General features: G+C 33.1%; 1 pseudogene across 1 annotated transcript in view; it reads right to left on the bottom strand.

The window, feature by feature from the left end:
- LOC145959819 (cytochrome P450 4C1-like) overlaps window positions 1-24,344 on the bottom strand; it is a 104,143-nt pseudogene that overhangs the window by 7,770 nt on the left and 72,029 nt on the right. The window contains exons 2-3 of the transcript XR_014435190.1: window positions 1,293-1,470; window positions 975-1,082 (exon numbers count right to left, since the gene is read on the bottom strand). The product of XR_014435190.1 is annotated as a cytochrome P450 4C1-like (transcript). The remainder of the gene's footprint in view (window positions 1-974; window positions 1,083-1,292; window positions 1,471-24,344) is intronic.

The following is a 24,344-nucleotide window of genomic DNA, read 5'->3' as shown; positions in this document are numbered from 1 at the left end:
GCGTCTTATGTAAAAATTTTATTCAATATTTTTAATTCATTTTTTTATGTTATTTCATTACACATAGTTTTCCAAGTGCATTAAATTAATAAACATTCTTACATCATAATATCCTAAAGATGAAACCGAAATCAGACTAAATTGCCAAAGTATACATCAACTTGAAAAATTAAATTTGACCGTGAACTATCTTTCTCGAAAGACAAATCTTTGATAATGCAAATAAAATATAATAGACGCATGCATTATCTCTTAATAATAAATCTTCTATTTAATATAGATAGTCTCGACACATCTTAGCACTGTTTATCTGAGAACTAACTTCATAAACTTTTGTAACTTATGTGGAAAGAAAAGCTAAGTCAGCAGATATGTATTTTATACGTTGATATGATATTTATATGATATTTTATACGTCTGAAATTTTGATCAATTATTATATAGACAACGAAAAAATTTAAAATTAAATCAAAATTTGCAAATTAGAGCCACAGTGCGGTAGTTGGGGTGCAACGAAGAAACAACACTTCCTCCTTTTTAATTATTCGTATATTTCAAAATGAATATTATTACATTACATATAAATTACATTATATATAAATGAATATTATTACATTACAATAATTGGAAGAATTATTTGAAACAATATGCTTACCAGATCTTTGCGAGATGCAATTTAACGTTATCTGCGCGTCAATTCAGATAATTTTGTAATTTAATGCATCATCGTATAACTCTCTAATGCGTATTATTAATGTCGCTCTGAAGATGGATCAAAAGATAATTCGAAACGTTCGTTTCTATTTCATGTAATATAATAATATTTATTTTGAAATATACGAGCAATTAGAAAAAAGGAAGTGTTGTTTCTTCTTTGCCCTCCAACTACCAAATTATTATGTATTTATATACTTATAATCACAAAAAATATAATGACCGATATTTTATATTAGAAAGATTCTTTTCATTCTTACTTCTAATAATTCAGGTTTATAAATATTAATGAATGGAAATATGGTAAGCCAATGTACGAAAATTCCTTCTTTAAATTAGCATACGTTGTAAATACCATTGTACGATTTCTGTAAATAAGCACATAATCAGATTTAGTATTTAATTTTTACTATTATGCTGATTATTTACGTATTAAACGTAATATATTATGTATTTTACGTATATTACACTAATTTAAAATAAATGATGAATTTTTTGTTTCAAATTTTTTTGCTAAAAATATATAAATGACATCTATAAAAGCATAAAAACAATATTTTATTCATAAAATTCTTTACCATGGTTTGTCAGTTTTATTAGTTCAAATGCTACACCAAAAGGAAATCTGCCATATTGAGGAATGTTCTTGAGTTTTCTTCGAAGAATATATTGATGATACGTTAATATAATTACGGGAATTATTAAAACAACAAACAAGGTGCATAGTATCAAAGAAATAAAATCCATTCTCGTAATCTGTAAATATATATGGATTAGTTTTAGTTAGCGAATATATATAAATGCATAAATTATAGTATTTTTTTAAAATTGATTCACATTAGAATCTTACACGCGCATACATTGATAAAGATATTATTGATACAATTTATATCATTATTATTTATTCTGATCGAAAGTATTTATTAAAAATACTATATTGATCATAACATGATGATTAGTATGATGTGTATATAAATACATATTATATATGTATAATATATGTACATTTATATATAAATATATCTCACAAACATATGTGTATATAATATATGTAAATTTATATATAAATACATCGCACAAACTTTAATACAAAATCAGGGTCAGAATATTTCGTCGTTTAGATATTTTAATTCGTTTAAATGTGGAACCTATGCTCCTTAATAGAAAAGTTCACGAAAATCGTAATAAATTATTTATATTCCATTTTTTACCATCTTTCGGTAATATCGAGAAGAATTTCCGCTTCAATTGTATATTTATTATTTTCAACATTTAACAATATTGAACCAATATTGGAATATTAAATTTTTAATCATTGATCATTTTTCAATCTTTGATCACGTTTACGTAACAATGGGCGTTTTCCAGCTAGAACACGCTAAATTACGCTGTGTAACACTATAAAATTTTTGTTGGTACGATCAGTGTAGGTTTAATTTCTGAAAATCTCAGTAAAGGACAGTTTTAACCTCATATTATAGGGTTTAAAGAAACAATTGTTATATAGGCATATAAATTCTGAAAATAATAAGAAACTATATATAATATATAACAAATGTTGATGACAATAAATAATATAATTTTTATATGTATATGTATAGTATTTGTTTCTTATATCTTATATCCATTTTTTTTTATTTAATATTAAAATAAAACCCATCTATTTTCTAAATTCACTCTCTAAAATTTATTGTGAACGTTGTGACGTTGCCGTCCCGCGTGTCAATCCGCTCCGGAAATCCTAATGAGGCACGAGCGGCCGCGCCAGACAGGATTGCGAGAATCATATCGAAATCTCCGGAGAGACGAGCAATAATTTGCGATATCGCGTTTAATTATATTTTTTTGTTGTAACTTTGTGATTGAGGCACCTCGTCGAAGCGGCTTTTCCGGAAGGAGAAGAGGATGAGGGGAAATCTTTCCCAGCAGCGAGAAGAGATGTTGCAGCCCGCTAACAGCGACAGTCAGGAGACAACGTCTGAGCAAGGATCACACCAAATATCGAGGCGCACACCCGGCAAGAGGAGGACGAACACTGCCAAAAAGCGGCTTTCTAGGCCCAGGATTACAGGGTTCGTGTCGCCGCTACCCTCCGGGAACGCCGGTGAAAGATCCACCGGAAAATAGCTGCTTGAACAGAATCGCCAAGAATTTGGCACAATTTAATTCACAGGACTATTATGGCTCCCGATACGGCATTGTCGCGGAGCGCCGCGAAATCTTCCGTGTAACGACGCGATTGGCCGCGCATCCACGCACCCCTACGCGCAGGATTGACGTTATCGATCCTGGATCACGAGATCCAGGAACTCTCTCTGGCGCGGGCGCTCGTTTAGTACAGTTGTCTTTTTCGTTGTCGTGATGTTTTCGTTGCAGAAGAGCAGAGAAGACGGAGCCAAGGATCATCCCCTGGCCACAGGAGCAAGCATATTGGTGAGGTTGCCCAACTTTAAATAATTATTGTGAGCCATATACGCGATTTCGTCCGTTACACGGCCGTTCTGTCGTCGTCGCCATTTTCGTGTTTCGTTTTCGTGAGATGTTAGATTTCTTGTGTGGAAATCCCGGGTGGTTCCACGGGCGACGCAAGTCGAGGCATAAGCCTCTAAATTTCTTTACTGTTGTAGCCACGACTCCTTTGAGGGTGTATTATGAAATAAACTCTCTTCTTCTTAATAATTTCTATCTTTGTAATAATTACTATGTTACTTGCCCTAACGAATTATGCGTGGCGGCGGTATAATTAGCAAGACCCTGTCCATCGGCTCCGAGAAGCTTATATACCGCGAATCTTCCGAATCTCGAATGTTCCGAGAATTTACGAGATCTCACGATCATCTCGTTTCTGTAGCGATCACGTTTCATAACAATCGACTCGAAGCCGGAGATAATACATGATAATAACTTTCAATAACAGATATAAGAATAGCAAATAGCTCGTTTGAGACGTATAATGAAATATGTAGAAATATATGAAATGAAGTAAATTGAAAATAATACAAAACACCGTCCGCCTTGAAAGACTGTGTCTTACAATATTAACATATAATAATTGAATGAATATAAACAATATGACAAATAATATAAATAAATAATAAATAATAAAATATACAAGTAATCACAAAGATTACAAGTCAGAGTAATACACAATTCAAATAAATTTAAATTGAGTCAAATAATTATTTTCGTCAATAAATATCAACTAATTTAGCTTACAGTCAAATTAAAGAAATAACATAAGAGAAAATTTATCTTTTTGCCTATGCTTTGCAAAGTGCATCAATTTAATATAGTGATTTAAATCATGCTAATCTTTTAATGGTATATATCGATAATTTTGACAGAGATCTAACAATCGATCCCTTGTGACCACTGTTGCTGACCGGGCGATGCCATTCGCTCCAGGATGAATCTCACTTATGCGACCAAGCATCCATTATAAAGGTAGAAAGCCCTGTTATTTGATCAGCATCGTCCAATTTCGATTTGTTTGCCTTTGTTAATTGCCCATTTTTGCCGTTGCTGCAGTTGGTTCAAATACTCGCGGCTCCAGCGACTCCAAAAATGTTGACGAGTTGCTCGACTCTCTGTCAGCGTATCAATCTATTTTGCTTAATATCGATGAGGTCGGGACAAGGAAAATCATTCAATGCGCCACCAATCAAAAAATGCCCTGGCGTAAAATAAACTAAATCATTCGGATCAGAACTCAGCGGTGTCAACGGACGCGAATTGAGCACAGCCTCTATTTCGCACAATACTGTTTACAATTCTTCGAAAGTCAGGTGCGAACCGCCTACAATATGATATTTTGCGGACTTCACCGCCGACTCCCACAGCCCGCCGAAATGCGGGACGCCAGGCGGAATAAAGTGCCACGCTATCCGCGACCCACAGCAAAATTGTTTTATTTTGTCTTGCCTCTCGGCCAACCTATAAAATTCTGATAATTGACGCAATGCACCCTTAAAATTGGTGCCGTTATCAGAAAATATGGCGACCGGACATCCCCGACGCGAAATAAAACGCTTGAGAGCGGCTAAAAAGGCTTCAGTCGTTAAGTCGCTAATTACTTCCTGGTGAATTGCCTTCATAGCGAAACATACGAATACACCTACATAAGCCTTGCTATTTCGAGCATTTCATCGCTTTCCTTCTCTTAAGACAAGAGATCCAACATAATCGACTCCGCAGTTAGAAAAAGGTCGAGAAGGTGTTACTCGAGGTGCCAGTAGTACCCCCATTTTTGCCTCTGACACACATAACCGGTCTGCATTAAAATATACTTTTAATTTTATCTGTCGCCTTTTGCAAGCTTTATATAATTCTCATAACTAAAACCTAAGTACAAGAAAAATAGCGCACCGTAGCGGTAAACAAACGAACTAGCTAGATTACTGATTTTACAGCGAAATTTTACTTCTATTGACTATAATTAATGAGATATAAGATAAAGTAACAAAAAATAAGCGTTTCTACTAGAAATCAATGAAATACTGATTCTTAGTGATCTTATTCATATATTTGTAAATAAAAATTAATATAGTTTTCGTAATAATTATATATATATATATATATATATATATATATATATATATATATACTGACGAGCAAAATTGGTCAAGTGATGTGAATGTTCGAAGGTTTTATTCAATAATTTGAAAAGTATGTGTTGGATTTAAACCAAAATTTTTTTATTAATAATACTCTTTCTTATTAACAAAACCAGAAAATTTTAATCAAAAATACTTTTTAGTTTAAGAGAAACAATTTTAATTCTAAAACTGGTCCATTTGACCATTTTTGCACTTCATATAAACTTGGCAAATTCACCGTTATTCCTGAGCCATTATCGGCAGTACCGCTCTCTGATACCTTTTGATAATCACTTATGGTTTGTTCGTCACACAATGAAGCCACTAAGCAGTGTTATTAAGTCAGAAGCGAAATCCTTATTAGAAAAAGGATATTCCACTCGCGAAGTGCAAATAAAGCTAGGAATATCACATGGATCTGTTATAAATATTCGCAATGAGTGCGATTCATTACCACCAAGCAAGAGAGACCGGAAGAAGTTGTTGTCAGATCGGGACGCGAGAGATTTGACTCGATTAGTGATCGCAGGCAAGACTCCAAAGGAAGCTACACGCGAAATAGGAAAGCCAATAAGTGAGTGGACCGCGCGAAGGGCTTTAAAAGGCATAGGCCTCAAAGCAAAGGAAAAGAAGAAAAAGCCAGCACTTTCAAAAAATAATGTTCTGGCCAGAAAGGACTTTCTAGAACGTCACATGTTTCATAGTTTGTTTTACCCCTTGAGGATTCAGTGAAGAAGGATCGCGGGACCAGTACCAGCAGCGCCCATCTGACTGATAACGGTTAATTTTGGTTTCATCTGACCAAATAACCTAAAAATAAAAAATTATTGATTAATTATTTCGTTAATATAAAACATTAGTCAAGTTTATTTATAACTGACCATTTTCTAATCTTCAACTGTCCAGTCTTTGTGACGTTCTAGAAAGTCCTTTCTGTCTGAACATTATTTTTTGAAAGTGCTGGCTTTTTCTTTTTTTCCTTTGCTTTGAGGCCTATGCCTTTTAAAGCCCTTCGCGCGGTCCACTCACTTATTGGCTTTCCTATTTCGGTAATGAATCGCACTTATTGTGAATATTTATAACAGATCCATGTGATATTCCTAGCTTTATTTGCACTTCGCGAGTGGAATATCCTTTTTCTAATAAGGATTTCGCTTCTGACTTAATAACACTGCTTAGTGGCTTCATTGTGTGACGAACAAACCATAAGTGATTATCAAAAGGTATCAGAGAGCGGTACTGCCGATAACGGCTCAAGAATAACGGTGAATTTGCCAAGTTTATATGGAGTGCAAAAATGGTCAAATGGACCAGTTTTAGAATTAAAATTGTTTCTCTTAAACTAACAAGTATTTTTGATTGAAATTTTCTGGTTTTGTTAATAAGAAAGAGTATTATTAATAAAAAAAATTTGGTTCAAATCCAACACATACTTTTCAAATTATTGAATAAAACCTTCGAACATTCACATCACTTGACCAATTTTGCTCGTCGGTGTATATGTACGTATATGTATGTACATATGTATATATAGTTTAAAATTAATTTGAAATTAATAAAAATTAGTTTTTATTTTGTCTACAAAAACGTGAAAAATACGTTTCCCTAACTATTGTTTTAAAAGCGTTTCTATAGAAACGTTTCTTATTAATGCTTTACGGTTAAAAAATACTGGATACGTAAGAAACTTATATAAAACGACCGTGTGCTACCTGGGTATTTATGACGGAATTGAACATTTCAAAAAATGGAAACCATTCCTCATATTTTCCTGTAAATTTTGGCAAATCTAATTTTGGCAATCGTATATTACATGCGGAGGCGGTTATTTCGGCCGGGGATGCAACTGGTGATATCTCAGGACTGGTAGAGAGTGTTTGATTAAAATTCAAAATCTTGCAGCGCAGTGCAGCGTTCAATTCAAAGAACATCTCCTCAAACGAAGAACGATCTTCTCCTTCGTCTTCACAAAGAGCCTTTAACTCGAACTGCAAACTATTGTATTCTGCCCAATAAGTAGTTAATTTTTCCTTTCTTTCCTCTAAATTCGCGATTGATTCAGGCGTCACATGTGTTATCGAATCTATATATGTTTTTATACGGGTACATGACGCTTTTATTGACGTGCGTTTTCCTTTTAATGCCGAGATCTGAGCCGAATGAGCCATAATTTACGCAATATTGACGCGCAATCTATATAATAATATTCGCAAATTGTGCAAATGTTAAGATAGACAATAAGCAATTTGATTGGTAAAAGAATGATATTCCTACCGCAACCGCCGATGAATTGCTTCACGGATGCTTCCTTGACCTCTCCCGGGTGCCAGTCCGCCGCCTCTTTAAATGTGGAACTGCCGATTGACCGCTGCTACTGACTCTCTAGTCTCCAGTGCTTCGCGATTCAGCTGTTCTCGTCCTCGTTTCTTTCCCTCACATTCAAAGGAAGCTCGCGATAAAAGTGATGCAGTGGATCCAAATTCTCCCAACTTCTCATCCTGGATCCGGCTCGAAGGACCAAAATGTTTGATTTCTTGCGTGGAAATCCTGGGTGGTTCCACAGGCGACGCAAATCGAGGCATAAGCCTCTAAATTTCTTTTCTGATGTAGCCACGACTCCTTTGAGGGTGTATGAACTCCCTCTATAAACTCTCTTCTTCTTAATAATTTCTATCTTTGTAATAATTACTATGTTACTTGCCTTAACGAATTATGCATGGCGGCGATATGATTAGCAAGACCCTGTCCATCGGTTCCGAGAAGCTTATATACCGCGAATCTCCCGAATCTCGAATGTTCCGAGAATTTACGAGAGCTCACGATCATCTCGTTTCTGTAGCGGCCACGTTTCATAACAACCGACTCGAAGCCGGAGATAATACATGATAATAACTTTCAATAACAGATATAAGAATAGCAAATAGCTCATTCGAGACGTATAATGAAATATGTGGAAATATATGAAATGAAGTAAATTGAAAATAATACGAGGGCTTAGCCCTAATATTTCAATTTCGTGTGTTTCGGGCGACCGGAGACAAGCAACCGAGGCTTCGATCGGCGGCATAAATCGATAGGGGACCGTTCGTCTCTCTGGGATTCGAGATGTCGCGAAACGCATAGTAATCAACTCTTGTATATCAACCACGTGCATGGTAAATGCGAGGAATGCGATTGCTGTCCGTGCTGTCGTATAGAATTGTCAAAACCGCGTAAGATATCCCCGTAATCTTCCTGCGATTTTCGTGTGGTAATTAGAGCGTGTGTGTGTGCGCGTGTGTGTGTGTGTGTGTGTGTGCGTGCGTGCGTGCGTGCGTGTGTGTGTGTGTGTGTGTGAGAGAGAGAGAGAGTTACGTATTTTGTGAGTTTACGAGTGAGAGTATCTTTTCGTCTTAGTCGCGCTTATTGCATTGTATGATTCGTGCCTACTTTATCGTATTTGTCGTGTGTGTCGCGATACGTGATAGATAAATTACGAGACTGCCGAAAACTAATACTCGCGGAATATTTGCGTATGTTAAGAGCGTTATGTCAAAAAGTAAAGTGAGAACGATGTAAGCGGTGTCCAACGGCTATCGATTATCGATCGCATTATCCGTTCTCGTCACAAGCGAGCAAATTAATCTCTTCGCAAATTAATTAATTATCCTCGCTTGATTATTAGGCATTCCTTCGAACCCATTGCTGTCGAATTAAGTATCGAGACTGAAAATTATAGCGAGTAAAAGTGTGTGTGCGGGAAAAGTCCCGTAAATTAAGGCGAAGATTTGACTGTCGTATTGCCGTTACGTTCTTTGATGCGCCGTTCGGCCTCGCAAAGTCGAGCCATAAAAACGTTATAAGAAATACCAGGAATGTGATAGCATTCTCTTAGATTTTCGGTTTCACGTAAATATTCGACCTACCTGACTTTTACGTTGTACGAATTTCCATACATTATCGTATGATTACGATCCGCTTTCGAATTATTATTTGTTAATTCCGTGGGAATTATTTCCCTTTGTTTGTTAATATTTCATTTACTATTCTATGTTATTTTCAATTCTTCTTTGTTAATTCGTTCTTTTAATTTCTTTTTTTTATATTTTTTTGTTATATTTTATTATAATACGCTCGCGTCAATTATTTAAGTGTCGGCCTTCTGTGAACGTTAGGGTCTATCCTGTTTGTCGAATTCTTAATTTTCCTTAGACCTTGTTTCGCATGGAAAGTTGCAAACCCATGTGGAACCATACAATAATAGACCTCGTTTCGCGCTGACTCAGAGGTGCTGTGGGGTGGACCTCGCTTTACATAGAAAGTTAAAATAACCTTGACCTTCTAGAAGTCAAATCAACATTGCTTGGGAATTCATATAGTCGCATGTTGTATATACGCTTTTGTTAATAACTTTTTAATAAAAGACGGCTAAAATCTTTTGAATATTACTCAGGACAGTGACCTTGATAACATATGACAAGGCCAAGACTATTCGAGCCTGGTGTCTTTTTCTAAAGTTTTACCGTTTCTATAGATTTTTTTACAATGTTGATAACATTGGAACATTTGTACTTAGCATTTTACTATGTCGGACAGTGTAAAACTAGTTGGAATGCGTCGTTAGTAGACACAATGTTACAATGTGTCCTCTGTGTCGCTAGCTGGTAAATGCCCAATACAGAGAGAAGACTGAGAAATGTCATGACCTGTTTTTAGGTGATCCCTGGAAGCGATACTCCCTCTGTGGACATTAAAAACGTGAACATAAACTACAAAACCAATGTCCACGAATGTTCTCAGAGGGTAACATATATGTCCCTCTGATAATATAAATAATATAAATAAAAATATAAATAATTTAATTAATAATAATTTATTATATAAAAATATTAGTATGTTCTCTCTTTCACGCTATTATTTATTATAATTTTATTTATTTATTTATTTATGTGCCTTCTTTTTCTATTTCTCAACATCATTTATTTATTTATTTATTTAGTTCGCTCTAAGTCAGTCTTTTAAAATGCAAAACTAAATATTATAAAATTTGACTTCGGAAAAACGCGGTAAAACAATCGAATAAATTCAAATCATTAGCATAACAAAAGGTTCCGTGATACATCAATCGTTTAATAATTAATTTAAAATAAAATGTACCTCTATAATTTAAAATTCCGCGTGTATATGTAGGACGTAAAATATTTCGGCAGAGAATTATCAATAATATCATGTTTGGCCTTGTAGCAAGCGCGCTAAATATGTCACGGCTTTGTCATCATTTGCACGGTAACACTCGAATAATAAAGTAGTAGTGTGCGAAACGCTTCGTATATTATCAAATTCTTTTTCCAACCCGATCGTGAATAATATTGCAACATAATTCGTTATGATTATTATAGTTAACAAGTATCTTTTGATTAAATTTTTCTAAAAAGCAAGTATAAATTAATTATTAATTAAACAATAGTTATATCACAATTTTTCATTACTTTAATTTTTGCTCTTACGAGATTTGTATTTTATGCATATATCAAGAGGCACGGTAGTGTCTCGCGCCAAGTTCACGCGAAGCACAGCGAGGTACCCCGTGTATTATATACAATACATACATCAACAGTACTAGTGCTACTCGCTCTGCTTATTACTGCTATATTATTAATTTTAATCTCGTATAAATGTTGCTCTTATGATATAACAAAGTGCGAATTTCATATGATTATTCCGCGATCGAGAATAGCATGCAAAATGTTCCACGTATTAGACTATGATAATTAATCGTATTCTACTAATTGTAATTAATCGTATTTATGCGGATGAGTGTCACCAGGAAACAATATGAAGAATATACAAGGGAGAAAAAAAGTCTGGAAAAGCATTGGACAACGTACGGAACACACACACATATGCGATAAGTAATTTTATTATTTATTATATTTATATATTATTTTCACACATAATAAACATTGTTTGTTCTTTTTTCATTGTCTGGATAGTGATTCATTCTAAATTATCATGCAATATAACATATATATAATATATAAGACACATATAATATATATACAGGGTGTCCCATTTTAAAAGTTCCACCCTCACTTTTCAGGATCAACGTTTGAAGGAAAACGACTCGGATAAAAGTTGTAGGGAACAAAGGGAGCTATCTAATAGTGACCTTGGATTCGACAAGTAAAGGTCATTTTCAAGATCATTTGAAGGTCAACTTCCGTTTTTTAAATGGGAACCCCTATTTTTTATTACTTATTCTTGTAGCTTATCTCGAGAGCTTTCCAAAACACTATAATAAAGTATTTCTTCATTCAGTACTTTTCGAGTTATAAGGCTTGAAATAATTTCTTAATTTTATATAAACCATAAAATATCTAGTAAAATATTCATTTTTCGATTATCTTACCTTAATACTTTTATGTACAAAATAATGAGAGGAATCAATTGGTGTAAAGAAAAAACATAGTTGTTTTTAAGAAAAAATATGTAATTTGCAATTAACAATTCCATATTTTTTCTTAAAAACAACTGTATGTTTTCTTTACACCAATTGATTCCTCTCATTATTTTGTACATAAAAGTATTAAGGTAAGATAATCGAAAAATGAATATTTTACTAGATATTTTATGGTTTATATAAAATTAAGAAATTATTTCAAGCCTCATAACTCGAAAAGTACTGAATGAAGAAATACTTTATTATAGTGTTTTGGAAAGCTCTCGAGATAAGCTACAAGAATAAGTAATAAAAAATAGGGGTTCCCATTTAAAAAACGGAAGTTGACCTTCAAATGACCTTGAAAATGACCTTTAATGTCGAATCCAAGGTCACTATTAGATAGCCCCCTTTGTTCCCTACAACTTTTATCCGAGTCGTTTTCCTTCAAACGTTGATCCTGAAAAGTTATGAGGGTGGAACTTTTAAAATGGGACACCCTGTATATATATATATATATATATATAATATATATTCCACATTTTAATTTCAAATATTTAAAATTATAAAATAAAAAAATATTTTTATACGAGATACATGAAAACTATGGATATATTAACATTTAATAGATACATTATAATATATTAATATTTAATTATAATAATATTAACATTTAATAGATACGTTATAAAATATTTTTTATAATATATTTATTTAGATATTTTATATATAAGAATTAAATTTTTTATTCATTACACTTTTTAAAAGTTATATTCAAGAATAATTTTTTCGATAGTTGTGCAATTGATGATATTAAATATCTGTTCAACGGACAAGTAAAAATATAAATAGGGCGTAATAATTAGTTACTCAAAATCATTTATTTTGGACACTTTGCTTTATATAAAAGGGATCTGTAAAAGTATTGTTTGTTCGCATGCTTAATTTGTGCTTGGCATTTATATTTATAACAAATAATCAGAGGAAGTTCTCGAAATTGTAATTAATATTACTGCGAGTCATTTTCCTCTTTCTCTCTCTCTTTCTTAAAAAAAGAAAATTATTTAGATGTCTCATTTATATAATAATCATAACATATATGTAGATATTATACAAAAAAATATTAACTTGACTAAATATGCTTATTTCGTTATTGTTTTCAGTCTGACAGTCAAATCGCAAAGTCGAGGTTAATACAGGGCGATCCTGAAAAACGTTATGTCTTTAAAATGACGTATTCCTGACACCATTCTAAGACAATTTTTCCTTTACCAAAATTTGATTTGAAGCGTAGTTTTTGAATTATGAGCAAAAATAGTTAGTAAATCACGCGTCGGGTACAGAAGGCAGGCAGGAGCGGCGCGGCGTGCCGCGAGCGCGGGCGCAGCTGACCGCCCGACGGGTGATTATCACCGCATGAGTCGCTAACTATTTTATCTTATAACATAAAATTATGCTTTAAATAAAATTTTGGTAAAGAAGAAAATGTCTTAGAATTACGTCAGAAATACGTGTTCCTTAAAATAACGTTATTTTAATAATGAAAAATTCCGGATCGCCGGCCGTCCGACGTTGCAATCAGCTGATTGCTACACGCGATGTGTGTATGGCGGAGTGTGTGCGTAAGAGAGAGAGAGAGAGAGAGAGAGAGAGAAAGAGAGAGAGAGGGAGGGTAGGAGGGACAGACATTCATACACACGCACGCACTTTTTTTCTCGCTCTCTTTCTCTCTTTTACGCAACACTCATACACTCTCTCATTCAGTCTCTCACTCACACTCTCTCGGTCACTCACTCACTCACTCACCTGCTTACTCACTTGCTCACTCACCTTGTAGCAGCGTAGCGAATCTTCATGCTATGTATTGTTGTTATCTGCTGCACGGTTATGATTGCTAGAGATGCGCGACACATCGAAATTTTTTCGATTATTAGTCTCACACTCGATTGACACAATACAGATTACACGATAACGAGTTTACTGTTTATTCACTCACTATTGATTTATCGATACCAAAAATTACTTTCAAAGAAACGCGAATGCAAACAGCACATGACTCGACGCGAAGCGACGGACCGCGGAGACTGCGCGACCACAAGAGTTATGTTGCCAGAAACGCGACACGCGACATCTAACAAACGACTTGCGCGTGGCGCGTGATTGACGCGAGATAAGACGAACGATCGGCTAAGAATTAAAATTACATTATTCTTGCGATTGACTTAAATCTTCGCATCGTGAATGCAATAATTTCGAAAACGTAATAACGTACAACACATGCTTTTTAAAATAATAATTATTTATTATAATTAGAAATAGTTATTATTTATAATAAATAATTAATTTTTGAAGTATGTCATTATACGTGTCATGTTTTCTACCGCATTCGCAATGCGAAGGTTTTAGCCGATCGTTCGTCTTATCTCGCGTCAATCACGCGCCACGCGCAAGTCGTTCGTTAGATGTCGCGTGTCGTGTTTCTGGCAACATAACTCTTGTGGTCGCGCAGTCTCCGCGGTCCGTCGCTTCGCATCGAGTCGTGTGCTGTTTGCATTCGCGTTTCTGTGAAAGTAATTTTTAGTATCGATAAATCAATAGTGAGTGAATAAACAGTAAACTCGTTATCGTGTAATCTGTATTGTGTCAATCGAGTGTGAGACTAATAATCGAAAAAATTTCGATGTGTCGCGCATCTCTAGCAATCATAATCGTGCAGCAGATAACAACAATACATAGCATGAAGATTCGCTACGCTGCTACAAGGTGAGTGAGCAAGTGAGTAAGCAGGTGAGTGAGTGAGTGAGCGACCGAGAGAGTGTGAGTGAGAGACTGAATGAGAGAGTGTATGAGTGTTGCGTAAAAGAGAGAAAGAGAGCGAGAAAAAAAGTGCGTGCGTGTGTATGAATGTCTGTCCCTCCTACCCTCCCTCTCTCTCTCTTTCTCTCTCTCTCTCTCTCTCTCTCTCTCTTACGCACACACTCCGCCATACACACATCGCGTGTAGCAATCAGCTGATTGCAACGTCGGACGGCCGGCGATCCGGAATTTTTCATTATTAAAATAACGTTATTTTAAGGAACACGTATTTCTGACGTAATTCTAAGACATTTTCTTCTTTACCAAAATTTTATTTAAAGCATAATTTTATGTTATAAGATAAAATAGTTAGCGACTCATGCGGTGATAATCACCCGTCGGGCGGTCAGCTGCGCCCGCGCTCGCGGCACGCCGCGCCGCTCCTGCCTGCCTTCTGTACCCGACGCGTGATTTACTAACTATTTTTGCTCATAATTCAAAAACTACGCTTCAAATCAAATTTTGGTAAAGGAAAAATTGTCTTAGAATGGTGTCAGGAATACGTCATTTTAAAGACATAACGTTTTTCAGGATCGCCCTGTATAAAGATTCGTGATACATCAATCGTATAGTAAATTAATCAATAATTTAAAATACTTCTCTAAATTAATTTAATATTTCGCGCGCATATGTATGCTATATATAAAATATTTTTGCAACAAATTAATAATAATACCGCGTCCGACCTTTGCAACATATAACGCATTAATATTTACATGTTTTAGTTATATTATCATTCGCGAAATGAATTCGAACAAAATAGTGCGAGAAGCTTTATCAAATTCCTTTTCTAAACGCGATTGATTTGAGAAGAATATATTAAGAAATAATTTGATATGATTATTACTTAATTTTATATATGCTAAATAATACGCAAAATTATGTCGCGACGATAGATCTTAAAATGCATATTTAGCAATGTTTACAATTTAATCAAAAATCAAAGTAATAGAAATCTAAGATAATAAATAATCATTTCGTGGCAATCTTTACGGACAATAATTATTATTTTAATGCTTAGAGTCACAAATATATTTCATCCGTGTTACTTTATCGTTCTACTTGACAATATAAATATAATTTGAATTATGAGAGAACACGAAGTAAAACAATCGAATTATAGATGCAAATAATTAGTATAACGAAAGACTCCGTGATAAATTGTTTAATAAATAATCAATTTTACTCAATAAATTAAAATACTCGTATAATTTAATATTCCGCGTTAATGCATATTTTATAATATATAAAATATTTCGGCAATGAATTATCGATAACACGGTGTTCGACTTTGGCAATATAGAATATAAACAGTAGCGCGCTACATTACGACTTTATCATCATTCGCACGGTGACTCTCGAATAATAAAGTAGTGATGAGAAACGCTTCGTATATTGTAATTTTTGTACTAAATACGATTACGATTAGTATCGAAACATAATTTGCTATGAATATTAATAAGTATTAATCAATTAAAAATTAATTAATTAACGACATAAAACTGTATCGTAACGATAAATCTTTATCGAATCGCATTCATTCATTACTGCGAATAAAAATTGAAACAGGGGATAAAAGGGCATAAGAGAATTAATTATGTTATGACCTTTCAATCATATTGATGCTTATTATAATAATATTTCCTTAACAAGATTAGAATTAGAATTAAATATATTTCGACCAATGCTTTAAATATTCTCAATCCTTGTTAATTAAACAATATACAATTTAATCGAGAATCGATTTAATGTGATAGGAAGCCAACATATTAAATAATCACATCGATGTTTGCAATCTTTACGGACAATAATTATTATTTTAATACTTATTGTTAGAGTCACAAATATATTCCATCCGTGTTACTTTATCATTCTACTTGACAATCTAAATATAATTGGGGGGGGGGGGGGATTGTGAGAGAACACGAAGTAAAACAATCGAATTATAGATGCAAATAATTAGTATAACGAAAGACTTCATGATGAATAGTTTAATAAATAATCAATTAATCTTAATCAATAAATTAAAATACTTCTATAATTTAATATTCCTCGCGCAAATATTTTATATTACAGAAAATATTTCGGCAATGAGAGAATTATCAATAACACCGTATTCGACCTTGATAAACAGTATCGTTATTGTTAATATGTTACATGGCTTTATTATCATTTGCACAGTGACCTTGAGTAGTGATGTATCACATATTATCAAATTCTTTCTTTACATAGTCAACCTTGGCGATATAAATAGTACCGCGGTAATGTTTCTGACTTACGATCATTCGCTCAGTGGCTCTTGAGTAGTGAAGTAGTGATGTGAGACGTATCATATATTATCAAATTCTTTCTCTGAACACAGTTGCAAGTGCAACGAGAAACTTTTCGTGAATGAGGGTAAGTGCAACGAGGAATTCAAATCAGTGCAACGAGGATTGAAGTGCCACGAGGAAAAAGCGAAGAAAGCAAAAGAAAAAAGGAGGTTTTAGAAATGGATGGACCAATGAGATATGATGTAACTCATTAATATAAATTATTTATCACATTCATTATTTATTATATTGTTGCGTCTCCGCGTTCCGTCCCACGTCCCACTGAATGTATTCGTCGCCCGTTGAATTCTTTCGAAGAAGATCGTTTCCGCGCGCGTTGTCAAGATGTTGTTATAAACAACAACTGTGAAAGAATCTGAGCCCAACTGTCAAACTGTGCGGACGCGCGTCTATTTGTGATCCGTTTTACGATTATTCTGAATTCTCGTACGTTACTCGCGGTTTATTTTTAAATTCTTGTGCACTTTAAATCGCGTTATTATTTACGAGTGCACAAACGTCAGCGTATGTCCATTGTGTCGCGCGCATTCGATATATATTGTTCCGCGGACGCAATAATATATAAATTATTTATCATTAGTATATATTCAAAATATACATATTTCACGTTTCGTTTTATTTCTTTGATAGTGATTCAATAGTGATTTTAAATTGTAACATATATAATACATATACTTATAAAAAATATTCCATTTCATTTTAAAATAATTAAAACATTTATCAAATTTTTTATTAATTAATATTTTCAGATACTTCTTATATTTTATATAACATTTCATATTAATATATTTATTTAAATATTTCATATATAAAAATATAGAAATTTTTTTATTTATCATATTTTTAAAAGTTTATATCTACATATAAGAAATATAAATTATTTAGTAATTACGCGATTTATGACATTAAAATATATTTATTTGAAAGTAAAAATTAATTGCGCGCAATAATTAGTTTTAAAATCAATTATTTTGAACATTGCTTTATATAATAGATTTTCTTTTATCTTTTATATTTTTATTTATCGTTTATATTTGCGAATTTAAATTTACGTACTATATTACAAAATAAATTTCAAATTATGTATTATATTATATATAAAATTATATATAATATAACCCTCCCATGGGGTACACCTTGTCGCGGTGGGAGGGCTTAGTACTTGGATGGTGCCTTGAGGTTTATCTTAAATTTTTCTATTTATGATAAATCTTAAGGTGCCTGAATAGGAAGCTAAGTACCCTTTCGCGTCGTCGGTGCCGTCAACGTGCCGCGGACGGCAAGCGCTTCGTTACCGCGTTTTCGTGTTGTAGTATTCTCGCGTCGTCGCGTTTTCGCGGAACTTTTGGACTTTTTCATATAAAATCCCAATTTCATTTATTGTCACGAGTCTCTACTTCTGATGCCAACTAACTGGGATGTTTCGAGTTTGCACACGTTGCTATGCAACGTACACTCGCGCTTCGTGCTTCGTGCTTCGTCAAGTGATTCGGCCCGAATTAATTAGAACTCGATCGATTGCTCGGAATGGTCGTCAATGGGTTTCCTTCTCTTTGCTTTCCCTTCTCTTTGCTCGTCTACAGCCACACGCACTGCGTGTGTTAACCCTGTCGAGGAGTCGAGTGGATTCCCCTAGGCACGATTTTCGCTCGGTAAAAGGGATTGCCTCCCCATTTTCTAAATTGCTGAATGTTAGCATTTAAAAAAATGTGGGTATCCTCTTCTTTTGCCGTCTACCAGCGTGGTGTAACATATAGCAACCGCGGGAGGCATAATATGTCCGGGCGGAGCACCTGAAATCGTGCTTAGCGGGTCCAGGTTCGATACGAGATAAGATAATTATGCGCGAAAAAGAGTTGATGAACTTCATTTTCCTCTATTTCCGTCAATCGTTTCGTCTTCTTCTTTCCGGTTTAGGCTTAATCTTTGCTCGTTGTATCGTATTCCCGACCTGTTGACTCGAAGCTGATTCTCGTAAGTGAAATTTTTCACTCGTATCGAAACCGAGAGTGCCGTTCAAAGTATGTATATACATATTAAGTATATACATCGCGTAATCAAATAGAAAATTTTTTATCGTACCGAAATAGTGCGAACACCGTTAAGTATCGCGCGTAAAATAACGGAAATAGCGATATAAAAATATCGCTCGCGAGTGCGGGAGTGTCGTTAAAAGTATCGCGCGCCAACAACATGAGAGGAGGAGGAGGCCTGGGAGAGGCATCTTACATCGGCGGAGCAACCTGATGGTGAATATCTATTATTTATATATTAATTGTTATAAATCTTTAACTTCTTATAAACGAACAATAATTCGATCTTGTTATTTAACCCTCCTACGCAAGAGTTTTCCCTGACTTAAACGTTACCAATATGCACGAGTTTTTTAGAAAGGGTTGCAAAGTAAACGCGATCATTTTCTAAGGTTTCTGGGGTCGTAGATTACGAATCTGAAGTCAGAAAAGACCGTAATTACGGTTTTTTGTCGGTCGACGAATCAGCTAGGGATTACTCGAGAGTTTGAGGAACTAATACAAATTTGATTACAAATCTGAACTCAGCAATTGAACATCCGATATTACGGTCTCATACCTGATATTCTGACTTCAGAATCGTAATCAGCGACCTTAAAAACCTCTAAGCAAAAGTATCTAGACCGACTTAAGTACACTGATAAAAAAATCGATGATAAAATTGACTATAATTGCATGGTAAAAAAATTATAGTTAGGATACTCATTTTTATAGTAAATTTTACTATAATACTGGTAATATAAACTATATACGCATGGTACCGAGAAACAATGAAACTTTTTACTATAATTTATAATAATTTCAAATATCATATAAGTAAAAAATGAAAGAAAAGAATGATACATATAATTTTACTATTCATATAGTCATTGTAACATTAATAATGGTAAATATTACTATATTATTATCTTTCGTTTAGATATTAACATAGTAGTAATAAATGAAAAAAATTATAATAACAGCTATATCTAAATAGTACGTGGAACCTGATGAATAGCACATTTAACAACATAAAACTTATTATTTGAAATGATTGTATGTGGCACATGTTTCTTCGCTTGCCGTTACGCGGCGCACTACTCTTAACTTTTCTCGTATTCAATATTTAGCATAAAATGTATATAAAGGACTAGTATTAAACACGTAAGATCTAAAGTATATTTTTTTCCTCTTAGCAGTAGTGCGAGAAAGAGGATGCTACTCACACGCAGGTTCTCGGATTGTATGCATGTGAGCATCCTCTCTCTAACATATCACTGTTTATCAGTTTAACTTCAGACAAACTGAATTTAAAATAATTTATTTAATAATCTGAATTCCTTATTAGTATTCAGAATATTAAACAGATTATTTGAAATTATAGACGGAAAAAAACTTTTAAACGTCTTGGTGCTGTGTATGTTAAAAATCTGTAATATACGTAACATGTATTACAGATTTTCAGTACTAATAGTAAATTTCGGAACACTACGTATACCATAACCATATGGTTACATGAAACGGATATTATGATTTTACGAACTATATTTTCATGTTATATCAACTATATTTTTTATAGTAAAATGCACTATTATATATGCTTGGCGCCTTAAGATACTATAAATTATAGTGAAATTATGATAATTTCAACTATAATTTTTTATCAGTGTACTTTTAGGGCACTTTTGTAAAGATGAAAAATTGGAAAATTATTACATGAATTTTCTCTTTTTTTTCAATTTTCAATCCAAATTTTTATAATAATATATGCAAAATTCGATACCGCAACTCGATCCCTCTTAAAATGCCAGTCTCAAGCTTTAATTTGCGAGGTCGCAGGCCTCTTTAAGTGATTTCGTTCAGGAATTAGCAAAGAAAATATTTGGACGAATATACTCGTCATCGCGCATACGGGAACAACTCAGTTTAGACGAATATACTCGGGATAATGCGCATGGGGGTTAAATCAGTGCTGGGATTTATTTGCAACTTTCGGCTAGATTTCTTAGTTTACGCCTACTGTTCCCCTTCTACCGCTCGCGCCTTAGCGACCGCGCCGCCGGTCGCTCGTAACTAAGGAACGCTCAGGAACGTGCGCGCCACAAATGTAATGTGGCAATCTATCTGATTGTAAGTTCTCTTTATTGTTTATTAATAATAAAAATAATTATTCTATTGTAGGGACGATTGTCTCCTACTCCGCCTCTGTTATACATATACACACACACACACACACACACACACACGTACATATTTACTCATGTATATTATATTAAATCTATAAATTCTAAATTTACATATCTTCACATATGTTAGGAAATGCAACTTTCTAATCCCTGCATGCATGCATCCGACATCCGCTTTCACTTCTATAGAGATTTACAACCCTTGCATGTTACGCAGCCTTCCATCGATCCCTTAGATCGCCAATTAACATATGGCAAGCACACGGCTTTTCCTTACGCAACGATCACTCGTCCCTTTGAGAATTTTTCCTACCATAAAACTTTCTCCCGGATCATGCATGCTGAATCCTGATTTTCCAGAATTCATGCGGTATCCCGCTTTCGAGGGGTTCACATCGCGCTTTCACACAGTACACACGAGACTTCACACAGTATACAAGACACTAAAAAATTATAGATTAAAATAAATTCGGAGCTATTTAACTGAGAAGCGTTAATTTCTTATATCCCGAGATCACGCACACTATTATTAATTACGTTTAAAACACAAATATTTTAAATTGTTACAGAACATATACGTAATTAATAATAGAATAATTATTTTTATTATTAATAAACAATAAAGAGAACTTACAATCAGATAGATTGCCACATTACATTTGTGACGCGCACGTTCCTGAGCGCTCCTTAGTTACGAGCGACCGGTGGCGCGGTCGCTAAGGCGCAAGCGGTAGGAGGGGAACAGTAGGCGTAAGCTAAGAAATCTGGCCAAAAGTTGCAAATAAATCCCAGCACTGATTTAAATGAATTAAAGAGAAAGATTTTTATAAAAGTCATGTAAAATTTTTTATTTAAAAAACAGTTTCAAAAATTTATAAAATTTTTCCATACGTGTTTATCTGCTTATTATTTTACACATCGGATATAAAATTCCGCGCGATAAAAATTTTTTTAAATATTAATTGCATTTTGTGAGCATTATTATAAATTAATTTTATATTTGTATGTTACAGACAACTAGCTTCGATAACAACAACTCCGCTGTTGCGCATCAGTGCCGGTGAGTGAAAAAAACTTTTATTTAACTTTAAGGTAACGGATTCGTAGAGATTGCAGATGTAGATGTAGATTGTAGATTGTAGATTGTAGATAAATCCGTTGCCTTAAAATGGATGAGCTAGGATAGATTAAATAAAATAAATTAAATTAAATAATTAAATTAAATTAATTAAATTAAATTAAATAATTTTAATAAGTTCTTTCGAACTTATACTTTGCATCTATTGCGAAAATATATTGAAATATTAATTAAAAAAAGAAGAGATCAAGAAAAGATTTTTTTGTAAAGATTTTGTCTAATTTATTAAATAAAGGACACGTATTAACAATTATCAATTTTATCAATTTTTAATGCTAATTTATTCTTATAATACGCACTTATCTTCTAATTGCTCATAGCTCATCTATCGTAGAATTTGTTTGTAGATATTGTTTTTAAACTTTACTTTAACTTAATATAAAGCCAAATGATTAATTAATTAAATAATTTGTAATATGATAAATACACACATTAATTTTATATTTTATTATAAAATATAATTTATAGAAATTTGTAGTAATTTGCCTTTATTTCAGTTAAAATAAAGTTATATTCAATATTTAACGAACGATCGTGAAATCAAACGATCGTTATTAAATGAGCGTAAATATTTCACGCTCTTTTCCCGGTAATTATCCGGCAAAAGAAGGAGTAATTATCTCCTTCTTCGATCTCTGATTAGAGATCGAGAAAGAAAGTGGATCAACGAAAGGTAGGTTCAACTGGCCTGAAAAGTATGGTTAGGGTACGCGATTAGGGTACGCGGTTAGGGCACGTGACTAAAATATATACATGATTAAGTGAGGTGATGATTAGAGATAGGTTCCTTAAATCTCGAATAATTTTAGTTAATCAGGAAGTAGGGTTGTTAAAGCTATTAAGTAAAATCATTAGAATTCTTCTATTAATATTAGGGTTGTTAGGACTCTTAAGATCATTAGAATTCTGTAATAGTAGGATTGTTAGAGCTATTAAAATTATTAGAATCCTTTAATAGTAGGGTTGTTAGGGCTATCAAGTAAGATTCATTCTTTCTTTTAATATTCCAATAAACCTAAGGGTAAATTAAAATTATTTTAATTAAGTTAAATTTATTTTTAAAAACGTTGTAAAAATAAATATAACATGTTTTAAAAATAAAAATGTTTTAAAAGTGAAATTTAAATTATCAAAATTATCTTCAGAAACATTAAAGAAATTGCATAATTATTAACGTTTAAGAAATCTTAACATGTTATATTTTATTTTAAAACTTAAAAATATATGTGTATTAAATCAAATATAATATTAAATCCAAATGTTAATGCTATCAATATCAAATTATTATATCGATATTATTAAATATTTGAATAAATGGAATATTATTACATAAACTTAAATTTAAACGGGCAGTAAGAGCCAAACGCGGATGGTAGTGCGTAAGTTCAACGAGAATTAAGTTTTTGTTGAAACTTATTTGCACAGGGCACAAATTTTCTTGGTACGATACCAAGCAAATTTAAAATAATTCTCAATTCGAGACTTTATTTTAATTATTATCCCTCTTTTTCCCCCTGTAATGTTGTAGGCGAGAAAAATATCGGGCCGAAAGTCGCTAAATCGGGAATCGAACCCGAGTCTTTCGCTTGCCGGAATATTATTATTCGATATTGATAGCATCATAAATTTGTAAATTGTAAATTGTAAATTATAAATAGTTATAATTGTATTTTAATTATAATCTAACATTGATATTTTAATTGTAAAATACAATACAATTATGACTATAATTATATTATATGAAGTTGTATTTGCGATTCTTATGTAAAAAATTAAATTCTTATGTAAATTACACGAAAAATTATCGAAAGTATACGTATAATGATTACATAATAGTAATTAACATAATAGTAATTCATTAAATTAAAGTATTTGTTTCTGTAGTATATATTTTTGAAATATTCATAAAAGAGTAACTGTTTGTATTTTTATGTCAAAGAGTCATTAATAAATTCGGAAAATTTTTATATAAGATATAAAAATTCGATGCTAAATTAATGATTAAATATAAGCATCATAAAATTTGACGGACACCTTCATTACAGAATCGCGAGTCAATTATTATAAATTTAATGATATGCTTTCCGTTAGC

Source organism: Camponotus vicinus, unplaced genomic scaffold, assembly GCF_025532165.1.
Source record: "Camponotus vicinus isolate PSW18456_S1 unplaced genomic scaffold, iyCamVici1.0 SCAF_1, whole genome shotgun sequence".
In the NCBI taxonomy this organism is placed as follows: Eukaryota; Metazoa; Arthropoda; class Insecta; order Hymenoptera; family Formicidae; genus Camponotus; species Camponotus vicinus.
This window is presented reverse-complemented; position numbering and strand designations above follow the sequence as displayed.